Source organism: Abramis brama (genome assembly GCF_963993115.1).
Source record: "Abramis brama genome assembly, chromosome: 8".
Taxonomy (NCBI): domain Eukaryota; kingdom Metazoa; phylum Chordata; class Actinopteri; order Cypriniformes; family Leuciscidae; genus Abramis; species Abramis brama.
In genome coordinates this window covers 1,611,299-1,628,169 of record NC_139970.1, presented here as the reverse complement: position 1 = coordinate 1,628,169, position 16,871 = coordinate 1,611,299, and positions in this window count along the sequence as shown.

The following is a 16,871-nucleotide window of genomic DNA, read 5'->3' as shown; positions in this document are numbered from 1 at the left end:
GAGTGTTATCACAATGCGGTCGACCGTCCTTTCGGCTACCTAATGATAGACTATAAAGCAAAAACTCCGGAGCAGTACCGTCTCAGAACAGGATTGCTTTCCGACTGTCAAGTGGTTTATATTCCGAAAAAGGTGATAAATCGTCATGTCCGCCAGACTTTGTAAACATCTGTCGGTATTAAAACTGCTACATAAAGCCACTCCTAAACAACGACGCCTTATTTTACAATCGGTGTCCGACGAATTCATTTTAACGCTCTGTGAAGTGGCTCTTAACATCCTATATGGCACAATTCTGGTCAATAGACAGCAGTACCAAAAACTGAAAAAGAGAAAAGCGGATATTAAATTTGTAGCTGATAAAAAAATTGGCATAGCGGCCAAGAAACGAGTCTTCAACCAGAAGGGCGGATTCCTGTTACCGCTTCTAAGCGTCGCAGTACCCTTTATTTCGAGCTTGATAGCAAATCGATAGGATGGAGTATGCAGAGAAGATGTATTTAGTTCCGCACCATAAACTGGATAAGATCAAGAGTGAAAATGCTCGCGAGAACATTCAACGGAGTGTGGAGAACGATTTGGATGATACCATAAGAAATATTTTACAGCGGACTGATTTGAATACTTACGAAAAAGCCAAACTTTACACAAATAGCCTGAGCAGGTTTTTGACCATCGTTAAACAAGGCGATCGTGAGAGCAGTGTTTTAACGCTTTCGCTACCCAATCCTGATCTCGGTCATAAAGATGAGCCAGCCGCTGCTGCTAACGTCGAAGATGGTAAAGCCGAGGGGGTTATTGATAGTGATTGGAAAGCGGGGGCTGTTGGGTGGATTGCCGAAACTGTCGAAAAAATAAGCGGTTCCCTCTTGGGTTAAGTAAACCGCGACCCAATGCTCCCCCGGCAATCGAGCAGGGTGGGTATTAATGATCCCCATCGACGGTAAGATCCTCAGCGTTTTTTTGGGTAGTTGATCGCTCAGTAGAACGCCTAGAAAATTAGTCCTGCATGTAATTTTATCCATGATGGCGGTGAGTTGTAGCGTGTTCATCTCAATAGTAGTCAAGCAGTACCTGTCTGCGGTTAGACACTTCAATGATGCTGTCGAATACGGCGTAAATTAATAAATTAACAGTATTCTGCAACGGTCATCTGAAACGAGCTTCGAGTCTGATATTCCCAGACTTGATGAGCGAAATGTGCTGACCGCAGTCTTCATCAGGCGTAAGGTTAAATGCGATGACGATAGATTTTGGCAGCGTTCCTAAAAACAGATTTTCTTGATTTGAAACGAGTCCCCTGAGGTATGGAGAAATTTTTTACACACACTCTATCTATGGGGTACTTGGCCGTTGTCGAGAGTAACGCCTGAGCGTGTCCCAGTCTCACCGGCGGTGATACAGAGACTTTCTTCACAAATAGGGACGCTGACTCTATTTTTATTTTGTAAGCCACGTCGTCGGACCTCATCAGACAGAATTCATCTTTTGCTCTAATGAAGCGTATCTTAATGTCCACGCCGTTTAACATAAGTTTTTCTTGAAAGAATATATCGCTGTGTATAGGGGCCAGCAGTTCCACCTCATTGCTTTCGGTGGTGTAGACCGATCTCATCGTCAACCCCGCGTTTTGGCCTTCGGGGTCATTGTCATCCATGTGACCGGCTGTGTCTTTGTAAAACAGTCCGGCGGAGAAAAGAGATTCCAGCGCATCTTTACTATAGTTGATCAGACTCTCTATGATACAGCGATAAGGGTAAGTCGAGGAACTCTGGGATATCAGACAGTCGCCGAGGGTCACGTCGACTTGTGAAAAAATTGTGGGTCCGGGGTAATTTATTAGAGCCACCTTCGCAGGGTTTGCGATATTGTCTCCGTTAGGTCTCGTGATTTTCAGACGTGTATTGAGCATTGTGTTATTTAGATCCACGTAATCATCGCCGTTGCCAGCGATAAAAAACTCCAATGGCGCGGAGTCCGATATGGCAGATAATGGGGTTACTTCTAAAAAGCCGTTTTTCTCAATAACAGTCTGCGTCAGCGGGACCGTAAATAAGTCCAACTCGGACTTGATGCATTCTCCCGACATACGATGCAGTAGCGCCATGTTAGAATATGTTTTTTTACGGATCTCTTGACCGATGCTTTTCTACTAACAGACTTCTTACGCTTTCTACGTACGACTGGACGCTTCTTTGTTCCTCATGTTGTTTTCTTCTTCTTACCCAAATGACCACGCCTCCTTACACCCGGCGGTTTAGACATCCTCTTACGGGCCATGACCATCAGTCCGGATCCGTCTTGAGCATTAGCATTATTGCTATGCGCCCGCGTTAATACGTTTGAGACGACGTAGGATACTATATTTTTAGCGGCGGATTTTAGGTGGGGTTTCGCGATGCTAAATCCTCTTTTTAACAGAGGTATGGCCATCCTGAACAGACTTCTGAAAAGCCCCCCTAACCCCGCGCCATACATGACCCCTCCCCCGGCATAGCCTGGCAAACCCCCACCTGCCTGATTTCGGTAATAGTCCACATAGTCCGCGCTCTCTCCGGGTCTATAATAAACCATTTTTTGGTTTAAAGTGTAGTTTTACGATGACTTTCCCGTAAGAAAATGGTATTTCACAGTTTTGATCGTCCTTCAAATCTATGGTAATGCCGGTGATGTGATCCTTGTTGATCGATGCGTAATGTGGGTTGTCGTATCTAGCAATGACCGTGTCGTTGCTTTTACCCGATATATGTACGCATCTCAAAAGGGGGACGTAAGAATCACGGACCGCTTGATATTGGATAATGTCGGTGTAAACGTACAATGTGTAGAACCCGGTGTTGATATCAGATTGATGAGGAGCGTACGTGATGGCGCTCGTAGTAAAATCTGATTCTTTATGATAGTTTGAACGTCCGAGAGGATCGTCCGGTATCATTCCTAAAATAGTGGCTAGTCTGCTTTGGAAACTGACTGAAACGTTGGGTTTCGCGAGCAGAAACACTTTGTTTTTTAATTCATCGTAATTCAATACACCCGAATGTTTGCGTAGTACCCACCGCTTATGTTTAATGTCCTCGATACAAAAAACGTGGGTAAGTCTTTTTTAAATGGTTCCGCGTCTTCGGGGGTTCCGCTATTCGTGTATACGGGGCCTGCGTGCAGGGTGAAATCCCCATCTTCATCCTTAAAGTTATACCAACTTCTAGGATATTCAATTTCAGCGAGTCCCACCTCCCATTGTCCTTTCAATTGTATAGCTTTTGTTAACCTGGTTGTATAGCAGGATATGCGATTTTCAGGATAAACCGACCTCGATGCATTGCACGGCAACGTGACGTAGAAGCCGTGGTCGTCCATGGCGGTCCTTCGCTCATATGATCACGTCCGTTAAACGTCGGGGTGTTTTAAGTCCAACAGTGTTTTTTTATCTATATAACTATTAAATTTTGAAGGCCACCCTAGCCATTTCACTAAAACAAGCGTAGATTTCCCTTGTTTTTTCTGACCTAAAATCTTTTCCACCTTAAAAGATTTGTTTTTACTCACAATTATTTTTTGCAACTCTTTTTCATAAAAATCCCCTCGATGACATTGCCGTCATAATCGGTGAGTCTGTAGACCGGGGGTTGTCGCGGAATGCACGCGGATATGGTGAAAAATTCTTCCGTGTAGTTCTGCTCATAACCTTTGGCGAACGGACCTCTCACTTTAGAAATCCTGACGACATCGCCGACTTTGAAATTAAATACGCCTCTCTCGGTCTTCTTTATATCCCCGTACAAGTTTTGAAACACTTGATCCTCGTTTTCTTTGCTGACGTCCACAGGTCTCATTCTGATACTTCGGTGATAACTGGTGTTGTACCCCTGCATAATGTCTTGTAAAACATCTATGTATCGTCGGGAATTTGAAGCCGTTAAAAATCTCCACATACGACTCTTTAACGTTCTATTAAATCGCTCCACGACGCTGGCTTTCAAATCGGTGGCGGCAGCGAAATGATTAATGTCATGCTTTGTCATCACGTCTTGAAATTGTTTGTTAAAAAATTCCTTTCCCTGATCCGTCTGCAATTTCTGTGGCACACGGGCCTCTTCGAGGATAGACTCGAACGCTCTAGTGACCTCGACACCGCTCTTATTCATCAACACGCGAGCCCAGGCGTACTTGCTAAATACGTCTATACACGTTAGCAGATATTTATTGCCGTCATTATCCTTTGAGTAGGCAATCATGTCGACTAGATCGGCCTGGAACTGAGTGTCGACCCCGTACACAACCACTCTATTTCGTTTGTATTTTATAGGGGCTGTTTTGTGTAATGTGTAAGCATCCTCACCAGCCAGCCATTCTGAAACCTGTTTATCGCTTAGACGGACCCCGCTGTCTTTCAAGACGGCGTCTTTTAATCGTTTTTTACCCCCTAAAGAACCGGGGTTGGAGGGCGTATAATAAGCCTCTTTCATGAGCTCCGTCATGCTGCCGTTTCAACCGCCGCAAAAGAATAACGCGTACAAGTAGTTTGAATCAATCTTTTATTAAAAAAGTTACAGGATACATGATTTAAGTAAAATGGATATAATGTTATTAATACACTCTAAGTAAAACACAGAAAATGGATAGTAGTAACATCACTGATAGTCTAACCAGAAAAGAAAGTCACGACAGGACATCATGTTTTTGTCTAGGATGTAATCGACGTGCATTACGACAATTTCATTGACGTTTTCAGACATTTCGTCCTCATCATCGGAGTCATATTCTTTTGATTTCTTTACCAGCTCGGTACACACATCAACCACATACGTGCAAGTACATAGCACATCGGTGATCCCGAGCGGGGATTGTGATTCACACATCATATCTAGGACCTGTTTTATCATTACACCGGGCGGATCGGCCCCATGAGCGCATTTGTCCGTCAAATCATCCCATGAATTAGCCATTCCTCTTATATACAACATTTGGTTCTTGAAATTTGCTTCACGTGTAGTGTCTTCCATACATGGATGACCATCGCGTGATGCATCATCAATAATCTTATTCATCAGTTTGGTCATCTGTCGCCTGTAATGTCCTTTAAACATGAATTCCATACAGCTCTTTAGGCTACAGGCTGCACCCATGTTGCTGACGACTTGGTCACTCGCCATTCACGATTGAAAGACCTTCCCAGAGATCAACGACGTCGTTGACTATTTCCTCGCAGGGTTTGTCCAGAAGTCTCGCGCTGATTTCTTCTAGCTTAGCGGCGATGAATGGTTCGTCTTTTAATTCGTGCAGAATAGTCCCGACTGTTCCTTGAATACGGTGGGGGTGAGATTTTAACCCCAACCGTCCTAGGAGGAAACCGATGATGGAATGAAAATAGGGTCTAAACAGTTTGTCTGAAAGTTCATCAAAATGTGTGTCAAAGTAGTAGTTAGGCGGGTCAAACAGGCAGGAATGTTGCAGTTGGCTGGGATGATCAATCTCACACCCCTCGCAGTCGTCCTTCAGCTTCTTGCCGATGAGATGTTGGAGCAAAACCACGGTCGCGGCTTTTATGATTTTGAACCCCACGTCACTGAAACACCCGTCTGTGACGTCGAAGCCATGATTAGCATGAGGCAGGGTCCGGTCGATTTTAGATGCGTCGTACGATTCCCGATCGTTATGGAGCCTGAAACTATTGTCTGGCCTGTGGGGACAGTCGCACTCGATCCCCGAATCCCCGTCTTTGTCGGGCTTGATGTTGTTACCCGGACCGTAGTAGAACTCATCGTTGGACGATGGTTCGGGGTTGATAATGTTACCCGGACCCCAATCGTTTTCAATGCACGATTCAAAGTCTATGCGACGTTTGATAGCCCAGTCTTTGTGATGATCTGTTGGTCCGCGGGCGTTGTCGTCGGGAGGGTCGAGAATGCTGTCAAAAGAGATTCCGGGGGGCTGCATACATGATCGGGTTCTGAAGCGCCGTCTTCAGCCATGGTTTATAAATGCTGTATGGGGGGTCTGGACGCCGGAATTTATGATCGTTGTAGTGAAGGGGCGGGGCGTTGTAGCACTTCAGCCGTGATTTATAGACGACGCTTGGGTAGGTCTGGCCGTCGAGCTTTATGATGGCTGTAGTAAATGGGCGGTGACGGCAGAGCGTATGTACTGCTGCGAGCGCATCTCTCAGGGTGGAAAAGCTGCGCTTTAATTTTGTTGTATCCGTCATGCATGTCGCACCATTTGAACATTTTGTTGATGGTTGAAAAAACCCTATTCAGCAGATCCAGATCGCACCACTTGAACAAAAATTGCATTTCATACAGATTGTGATGCTCGTTAGGCAGGATGTGCCCAGACCGTGTGTTGTTGAGCTTTGTCTTGTCTTTACAGCAGAATATGTAAACAGAATTATTCGGCTTCTTTTGAGTATGGTCACCTACCACACGGTACCGGACGTTCGGGCTCGCTCCGTCCCACTCTCCCACGTACAAAGGCTCCTCGCCACCGTCGTTCAGATCCTTCCAGACACGTTTGTAGAAGAGAGACCAGTCTTTTTCAGGAAATACCAGACACACGTCTTCCCCAGCCTGAAACTCGCCGACACCGTCAGTGGTGTAGAGCGTAACAACTCGAGTTGGTTTGTGAAATTTGTACCCGCATACAAATTTGTACCCGCATATAACACGGTTACTACACATCATAAATTCAGCTTTAGTCCATTCCGAAATTTCATGGAGAAAATTTGTCAAACGGATGTGACCAAAAGGTTTTCTCGGCGCCATAGTCAGACTTTCCATCATCCTGCTGCTCAGCCCCGCATCTGACGATTGAGGGGTGGATAAACCGTCCATGGTCATGTAGCTCATGTTTCTAGTGGTGGTGGTTGTAGAACACACTGACCCCATTTATATACAATGTGCTCTGGAATGCGAATGAGATGCTGACACATAGCCCATATCCTATATATATATAACAGCGCTTTCAAACTTTCTGTCAAAACCACATGATCTAAGGCTAAAAAGGTTCAAATAGGGCAAACTAACTGTCAAAAACACATGATCAAAGCTAGGTCAATAGGGCAAACCATAACAACATATGCCGGATGGACACCGGAAGGCCACCTGTCAAAACACATGATCGAGGGATAGGAAGGGTCAATAGGTCAAAACTAACTGTCAAAACCACATGATCGACGGATAGGAAGGGTTAATAGGTCAATCCATAACAATATAGACCGGATGGACACCGGAAAGGGCGACCGGAAGGGCAATGACAACCGGAAGCCATCAATCAAATTTTGACACATGGTCCAGTATAAGGACTCCTGAGATTTACCAGTTGAGTTAAAGGTTTTACCAGTATTTCTTTATTTCTTTTTAGAAAGGAAGTGTCGATGTTGAAAAGATCTTTGGCATGACTATTTTTTTACTTTTTCAATGACAGCTAGCACCTCTTGCTCAGTTGTTTGTTCAAGGAAAAATGCGTCAATTAAATTATTTGGTTGGTGATGCTCTACCCTGTTATTCAAATCATAGCAATCCGACACTTCCTGAACCGATGAAATAAAGTAATCATTAAGTTCCTGGGCGATACGCTTACTATCATTTACAAACTCGTCCCCGATTTTGAGTTCACACAGGTGGGGTTGCTTTCCTTTAGGTTTCACAATGTTGTTAATTGTTTTCCACATTACTGATGGATTTCCTCTTGCCTCAGTAATTGCTGTGATATAGAAGTTGCTTTTAGCAAGTCTCATATCCTTTATCACGTGATTTCTTAAGCTTTTATATAAAACCATATCAGTGTTAAGCTTGCTTTTAATTGCTTGTTTTAGGATTTGGTCTCGCTGCTTCATACGTTTTTTAATAGATTCATTTATCCAGGGTAGGGATCTCTGTTTACCACTTTTCCTCTTTTTTAGGTATTTAGACACAATTCCATCTATTTTATTCATGACTTGCCTACAGCTACTGTCCACCTCATCCCACGCCATGTTAGTCCAATTTATTTCTTTTAACTCATTGTCCACTTTGGGAACATCATTTTTAGGAATTATTAGTGAGTTGTAGTTAGGCTTTTTGAGTTTTACAAAGCGTTTATTAGATCATTTTCTCACCATCAAGGTCATATTATGATCTGACATTCCAGTCAAAAGGTTATAAGACTTCAGAATGCGTTCTTCTTTGTTTGTAAAAATTAAGTCAATTTGCGTCTTACTAGATTTTGTAATTCTTGTAGCCCCTTTCACATGCTGCGTAAAATCAAATTTAGTCATTAACATTTTTAATTTTCTCTTTTTACTTTAGTTAAACCAGTCAATGTTAAAATCGCCCATGACAATAATTTCGGATTTATGTGATATTACTTTCAACAGTTTCTCTAATTCATTACAAAATTGCTCATCATTAGTGGATGGCGGGCATGGTAGTGGCATTCTGGGCGTGAGAGAAATGTCAACACATAAATATTCTATTTGGACATCACAGTCAGTTGTTACTTCTATACATTTCAAAGAGTTGCGCACATAGATTAGCACCCCTCCACCTTTCTTCGTCTTTCTATCTTTTCGAAAACAACTATAACCAGGAACATCCAAAAAACTAGTATCAATTTTACCATTAAGACAGGTTTCAGTAAGGGACTGTTCGTTTTTTATTTAAGGGGCCACCGGAGGAGTTTTGAGATCTGTTGTCAAAAAATACATGACCCTCCCTCCGCCAGCAATACATTTTTCTATGACCCTCCAAAATGATTGTGAAAAAAGGCATGACCCTCCCCGATAATTTATTGATTAGCCTACTTCTGTACTGGTTTGCGCTTGGCAAAGATGTTCAGATAGCCTTTTTTTTAAACAATAAACTCTTGCTTTCTCATCTTACTAGGGCTGTAACGATAGACCAAACCTACGATTCGGTTCGTATCACGATTTTTGATTTTAGATTTGAAAAAAAAATCATGTTTTCGGTGCTGATGCGGTGACTCGTTCAACATGTGGGTGGCGCTGCGAATAAAACATCTAAAAGCTGTCACAAAGAACCGGCAAAAGTAAATGATTATTAATATGTCAAATATAGCAAGGAGACATTTTAATTGTTTATTAATAAACAAGTGTTTTCTGTGTCGACTGCAAAGATGAAGTTGACGATGCGTCGCAATCTTCTTAGAACGCGCCAGAGAGAAATGCACATTTCATAAGCAGAAAGCAGTCTGTTTTCCTTCGTTTTGAATTGTTCTGTTTAAAAGTAGACATTTCAAGCTTTCTATATATTTCTCAGGTCTGTGAGGCAAGTAGCATACCTTACGCTGAGTTTCGGTTCATTTATGAGACAAGAGTCCAGTTCACTCGCCCGCGCCTCCGTGTCATGATTATCTATTTTCTACTATATTTACTTCTTAGGCTATTTATTAAATCCAGATGAAACATTGATTAAAATTAAGATACAATTAATAAAAAAACGAAATTCACTTTAAAGAAAGGCTTTGTGCTTTCTGTTTGAGGTCTCTGTGAATTTTTTAAAGTCGCTTTCAGAGCAGTCATGTCTGTAATAGAGAACTGTCACGCCCGTAACATTGTTTTTATTTAATTTTTTCACATAAATGCGACCACGAAAAATAAAATAAAAATAATATTTTATGTTCTGTGGAGGCCGATCTTTATTCATCCGGTGGGTATATATCTTTTGGTTTGCACAGTGTAATTTATAGAATTACTAAAAAATATTTTGCCACCTAAAAGTTAAAGATTTTCTGTGTCACGTCACATGTGTATTTCCCTCATATTAAATATAAAACGCATGTGTAGACTGATATTTTTCTAATGTCTTGACTCCTTTCAGACGTTTTAAAATATTGGTATTAAATGCATTTTCTGAGAATTTATATTTCAAGTTTTGACTGCAAATGTCACGTCCATAACACTGGAATCGCCCAATTTTAACGAATTTATCCTCAACTTCACGAGTTCACACTTACAAATAAGTCAGATAGAATAAATGCGTATTTGGCGTGCTGTCCGAGGAGAGGGCTCCGGGCTCGGTATTTGGCCCGAACCCAGAGTACTCCCCCCGTATTCCTGGCTGTGAAAGAACAAGCCAAGAGTGAGGAGTCGGGGTGGTGGAGGGATGCTGAAAACTGTCAAGGAAGTTAGGTGAGTTGACAGAGTGAATATATATATGCTTCCTCTCATGCTGATAGGGTAGACATGGTAATTGTTTGATGAGTTGATTGATTGATTGATTGATTGATTGCTTGATTATTTGAACGTGCTCCTCCCGAACTTTGTTAATAAAACATCATTAGTTTTTGTGGTGTAGGTCTACGTATTTTATTATGTTATCTTAAATAATACTAATAGTAATTTAAAGATGTGGTAGCCCTACATCTTACACATCGTGGAAACAAAATAAGAATGGAAACTAAAATATGGTAGTATCGCGCTACAGCGCACATTCTATCAGCTGCAGATCTGGCACCTCAGTCCCGACTCCCAATAGCCTACTGTAAAACTCGACGTACGTTCACATCACATGTTAATGCAGCGGTAGAGTTACACTCACAGGACACTGTGCACCTATTCGCAATCACAAAAGTTCATTATTTGCTTGTGCTTTAAAGCTTTGCCGGGTAAACATTTCTTTGGCATTCTGTTCTGACATGATGCACTTTTTCTAAGCATGAACTGAAGTGTGCGCGCACTGTCAAACAGCGCCAAACTGGATTTTTGTTGGGTCAGACCCATCTGATATCGAAGGGGGGCTGATAACGCAAGATCAACATGGAGCTAAATGGAAAAAAAACCCTCAACAAAGAATAAAAAGACATGACCCTCCCCTATTTTCCTCCGGTGGCCCCTTCCATAAATACCGAACGGTCCCTAAGGCCTAAGAGATGTAGGTTTGAACCTGTTAGCAGTGTCTTTATCTCATCAAGTTTTGGTAATAAACTGCGTATGTTTAAGTGCGCACCAAAGATTCCCTTTGGCTTTTGATCCCTGTCCCATATAATGTTGTCTGTTCAGTGTGGCTTTATGTCGAATTGAGTATTCGGCTGCATCAGTATTATTAGTTCCTTTTGCTGCTTTATTTTGCCCAGTAGTTTTCCTTCCGCGTGGCCTTATGAAAGGTGCCCGTTCTTGGTGGATTAGATCTCCGCGTTTATCTTTCGAAAAGATAGGTTGCATGCCCAACGAGGATTTGCCCGAGATAGTCCACTCCGTTGTCTGATTCTGTGTAGCCAGCACGTGCACCACTTCGTCCGACACAATCAGCTCCGCATTCGGGTTGCTCGGTGTAACGCCACGCCCGATGTTCTCCAGCGGTGAGCCCCCCGTCTCACCTGGCGTATCCCCGCCTGCCATACATTCACCGGTCCTCTGCGCTGGATCCGTTGACATCAGCGGTGAGCCCCCCATCTCAGCTGTCGTCGTGTCCCCATCTGCCATGCCCGCTCCAATCCTCCGCGTCGGGTCCACTGACAGCAGCGCCGAGAGCGGTTCTGGTGCCACAGCAAGGCTTGTGATGGTAGTTTGGGGAGTTGTTCCATTCCCCAGCAGTGTCACTCCCAGCATCTCCGTTGTAATGGCAGGCTCCAGTCCTGCCGCCAGTGGGCCGTGACTGCGCGTAACAGGCCCGGGGTTTAGGTGTACGTCCCCCGCCAGAAGCAAAAGCATCAGGTAAAGTCAGATTTTTTACCATATATATTTGAATCCATCTGTGTGGGCCTTAATGGTAACTTTTGTTTTTCCTTGTGTTTTGACTAGGGATGCTCATTTCGATTAATTTTCCCGACCGACAACCGCCGCTCGTTAATCGATTATTAACCGTTAACTGATAAGATTATAATATTGAATTGACAGCCGATCTCACCAATCATAATCCGCCATTTTGTCCGACAAAGCAGTCAGGAGAGATAACGTTAGCTAGCAGATTAACATGGGAGGATTTGAACTTGAAAAACGGAATGTACTGACCCCTTTCCGCGGTTTAAAACAACATTCCTTCTTATGTTCATTCATAACTTATTTGATGCTATAGAAGGAAGAGATGATCGGTTCACGAGCAGCTTTAACGGATGCTCTACTACAGCGATCTGTCAGACACATTTAAGAGAGCCACAAAATGGTATGTAGCCTATTGTATCGTTTAAATTTATTTTAAAAAATGACCAAATTTGAAAGGTGAGACTTTGTTTAATATGTTTAATATCAGAAGTAACCGAAAAGTAACCTGGTCTGTCCTGAGTCTGTCAGCGTGTTGTCAGTCTCCTCTCTGCTCCGCGACGTATTTTTCACTGCGTGAGAACATGGTGTAGCCTACGTGAGAGCAGCGTAGCTTGTCGGACATAACGACAGTAACTAAGGGGGGCGGGTCTTTGCGAAGGGTCAATTGCATTAAATACAAATAAAATGGACGCGTTGCCTATCTGTGACCCTTTAAAAAAAGTTTTTATCAAAGGGTTTATTTTAACGTGCAAAGTGCAAACAGCAGCATACAGAACAGATCAACAACAGAACCTGGATTCAGTTTAAATTTTCACGCACCTGCAGCATTTCTGACAGTGAGAGAAAAACAGAATAAAATAATACAAATAAAAAACAAAATAGGCCTACACTAAATATATTTTTTAAACTTAAATAATTAACAAATTAAGATGACAAAAAGAAAACACTGAATCCGTTTGAACAAAGCTTTCGAAAAAAACGGCATTTTTTTCCCCCGTTTTTTTATTTAAAAAAAGCAACATCAACGTGATGTGGGGTCAGTCTGGAGCGCAGCCTGTTGACAGTTAGACCCGCGGCAGAAAACACCCTCTCCGATGGGATGGATGTCCCATCGGACGAGAATACACAGGTAACGTCTCGAGACGTGTGTGGTTGCGCGTGTCGACCATAGACTGTAAAAAAGGTGTCGACGCACTCCGTGAGTTAATAAATATATAAGCTATAAAGTATTTTATTTTTAAACCATGCAGCAAACTAAAAAAAAAAGAAGATAAAAAAAAACGTTTTAAACCGTTTAACTGATAGTATTAATCGGTCAAAATTTTTACATTCGGTTAACGGTTAAACGGTCAATATGAGCATCCCTAGTTTTGACCAAACCATTGTGTAGGATTGCAGATATTACACAATGTCCATATTCAGTCTTTAAAAACTTGCATGAAATCATACTCAGTGGGCGCGCAAGCACATATCTTCGTATAATGTCAGTGTAAAACAGTGGGAAAATCAGGAGTCCAAAACAAAACGCATAAAGAGCCAGTGATTCTAAAGGCTCAGCGTGATCCTTTGATGTGTGCCGCCTTTGTTTATCTTGACAGCGGCGACTCTAGAATCTTTCTTTACGCTTAGGTGGCTGCTTGATATTCCATATGTCGCACGTTTTTGCAGCATTAAAGATGTTACAGTAGTAGAGCAGTATATCCAGCATGGAGCCCAACAAACCGTGCAGATACCTAGTTTTTATTCCACTACTACCAACTGCCTTCACATGAGACGCCGCCACCTCCGCCATCTTTTTGTCTTGCAGTTTTTAAATCAATATATTGTCTTATCTGAATGAGCAGTCAGGATGATTTTCACATAGTTTTGGAGCAAATATTCTAGGCTACGTGATACAATTTTCAAAAGTCTTGTGAAGAAATAATCAGTATGGGTTTCATGAGCTTATTTCAGTGACAATTGTTTTTTGTTTTTTCACAAACCACGCATAAACGTCATTATCTCAAAACTACAAACTTTTACACACATGCTGCTGACATATTATTGTAGCAGAGTTTGTGCTGAATACAGTGTAATCAGACTTTAGCCATGAAAATGTCACAAGTAACAGAAATAAGCACAAATGTCAGAGCATGTCAGAACACCTCCAGGCCCAGAAAACACCTCAGACCCCAGAGGGTTAACAAAGTTTGATAACTTCTCCAACCTTACTAGGAGGACAAGGACTCTCAGACATTGTTTTGTTGTGAAACAAGTAATCTCTGTCCCCATCTAGTGGACACTTTGAGTCACTGGTGTTTTCACCTTCAGTAAGATAAAAATTAAATCTGTTGTGTTAATCTGTAGAAGTATAGGAAATTGATTTCTTTTCTTAATCTTTTCTAATCAAAAATCCTTCGATTTAAATTATTTTCAGTGTATCTTCCAAGAATCTTCAGTGTGCACAACATTTATTGAAGAAAGGAAAATATTACACAGTACCCAGCAAACACAGAACGTTCCCCTAACGTTCCCATATGGTTCCCATTTGGTTATTTTTTTGGGAACCAAATAAGAACATTCTAGGAACGTTCTCTGTTATTTTTAGGTTTAATTTTTATAACCTAAAGAGAACGTTCTGGGAACGTTCCCTGCAGGTTGTTATTTAATAACCTAAAGAGAACCTTCACAGAACGTTCCCCGCAGGTTATTTTTAGGTTTTATTTTTATAACCTAAAGAGAACCTTCACAGAACGTTCCCTGCAGGTTATTTTTAGGTTTTATTTTTATAACCTAAAGAGAACCTTCCCAGAACGTTCCCTGCAGGTTATTTTTAGGTTTTATTTTTATAACCTAAAGAGAACCTTCCCAGAACGTTTCCTGCAGGTTATTTTTAGGTTTTATTTTTATAACCTAAAGAGAACCTTCACAGAACGTTTCCTTGCAGGTTATTTTTAGGTTTTATTTTTATAACCTAAAGAGAACGTTCTGGGAACGTTCTCTGCAGGTTATTATTTTAATATCACTTAACAGGCAGATTACCAACTGACAACGTCGTCAGTACGGTCCCCTAAGGTTATAAGATAACCAACAACGTTCAGATCTATTCGCAATAACTTTTTATTAATGATATTTTAAATTATGTTATACATTTTAATTCTATATGTTTATTTAAATGCTGCGTGACTTTGAAGTGTTTTAATGCGCATGCGCGTAATCAAACACTGGAGCGCGCACGTGCGCTGCGCGAGAGCAGATGGAAACCAGAAACGTCATCAACAACTGACAAACAACAAAACTCCCGTCTCTCGCTGTTGGTTTCACTGCTTTCAGGTAAGTTTAGTCAACAAAATCTCACAAATAATACACACAAACGTCCCTGACACATTTCTTACGTGTAATTGACATGCTTCTGTTGAATATTTACTTTAAAGAAATGGTTTTGTGTCTTTGAAAAAGTCCGTTAGCATCTAAGCTAACCGGTTTCAGAAGAGAACGTTAGGCCTAAGTTACGTTAAGTTAAGGTCTTATTTATGAAAGTTTGGGTTTTTAAACACATATTTAGTGTAGATAACAGTTTTTTATAGTTTTGCTGGTAATTTGTCAATGGGTGATTGGAAGTAACAGGGCTCCAGACTGCGACCAAATGGTCGCATTTTGCGACCAAAATTTGAGAGTGTGCGACTGAATTTTACATCCAGTCGCACATGTGCGACCAGTAATTTTTTTACGTTAAACGTGGAAGGGGCGCGTCAATGAATCCGGAATGTGTAGCAGGCCAATGATGACGAGTGTGAGAAGAATAGGGAATGGCCACTGTAACTGGCTAATGTGTGGAGGGAGGGGGAGGGTCCTAGAGATAATCGAGCGCGCGACCGCGCGTAAACGTCTGTTGGAAGGAAACAGACAACGGAGACAAATATCAATGTCACAGACACAGTCGGATGATGATTCAGAGTCAGAGGTTTGTGAGGTGATAAAGTCCCGAACCCACCATTTTCAGGAAGACTGGCTGAGAGAATTCAACTGGTTGAGGTACTGTAATGAGACGAACTTAATGAACTGCGAATGTTGCAGTCCCTTCCCCAGAACTGCGGGGAACACGAAGTTTGCAGACAGTGCAGGCACTTCGCAGTTTAAACACAATACGCTAGTTAGACACAATCTCAGCCTCAAGCATAGAGTGACATGTTAATAAATGAAAACAAAATGAAAGCGGAAAAAACTGCGCTACTCATTTTTGTTTCACAGACCGTTTAATAGTTCGAACCAATAATAGACAGCGCAGAGCTTCTCTCGCCAGTCGCGGGCGGATCTCGATCACAACACCTTTACATCGTTCAGATCCAGTGAAGAAATCCATTGAGTTCGCGACAGAATTAATAACATTGCTGCGAGATCCAGTGAGAAACATTCATATTCGACGCAGAATTCTCTGTTATAAACTATAACAGATCAAACAGCACTGACGTGGAAACCAGGAGAAACATCGTGCCATGAACGAACAAGTTATAGAAGGCTTTAGGTCCACAGATCAGCAACATTCACCATGGATTTAATGTAGTAACACTAAGTGTAACTATGGTTATAACAGTAGCCTACACATATCTTTTTCCAGCACTTGAAAACTATAATATCATATTTAAATGTTATTTTTAATGTGTTGACCAAATCATTTTTTGTTCATCCTTTAAAGATTGTCCCTATTTATAAAACTAAAAGTTTCAAGAAGTAGGAAATCTCAAAAAAAAAAAAAAAAAAAAAAAAAAAGATTAAATTACCATAGTAAACATAGAGGACGCTTATTGGCTATTTTCACTCCCTAATAGCTATTTTGTCACTCATTTTGCTTTTGAATTAATATTAAGACATTATGAATGGTAATAATTAAAGTTAACTTTATCTACCCTCAAAAAAATGAACTAGGAAGGTTGTGCACTTTACATAATATATTTATATTTAGTTTACTTATAATAATTGTGTTTGTTGACTTGAAATGTTTTTTTCTATTAAGGTCCACGTAATTATGTCTCAACTTAACAGTACAAAATCCTAACGTGTTGTCTAAACACAAACCATTTATGTTAAGTAAAAATTTCTTACATCCAGAGGGTGGCAGTATAGTGCGACGCCAACTGCCATTTTGCCCTAACTTAATTTGATTGTGTTCAATCTGCTTAATATGTAAAATTGA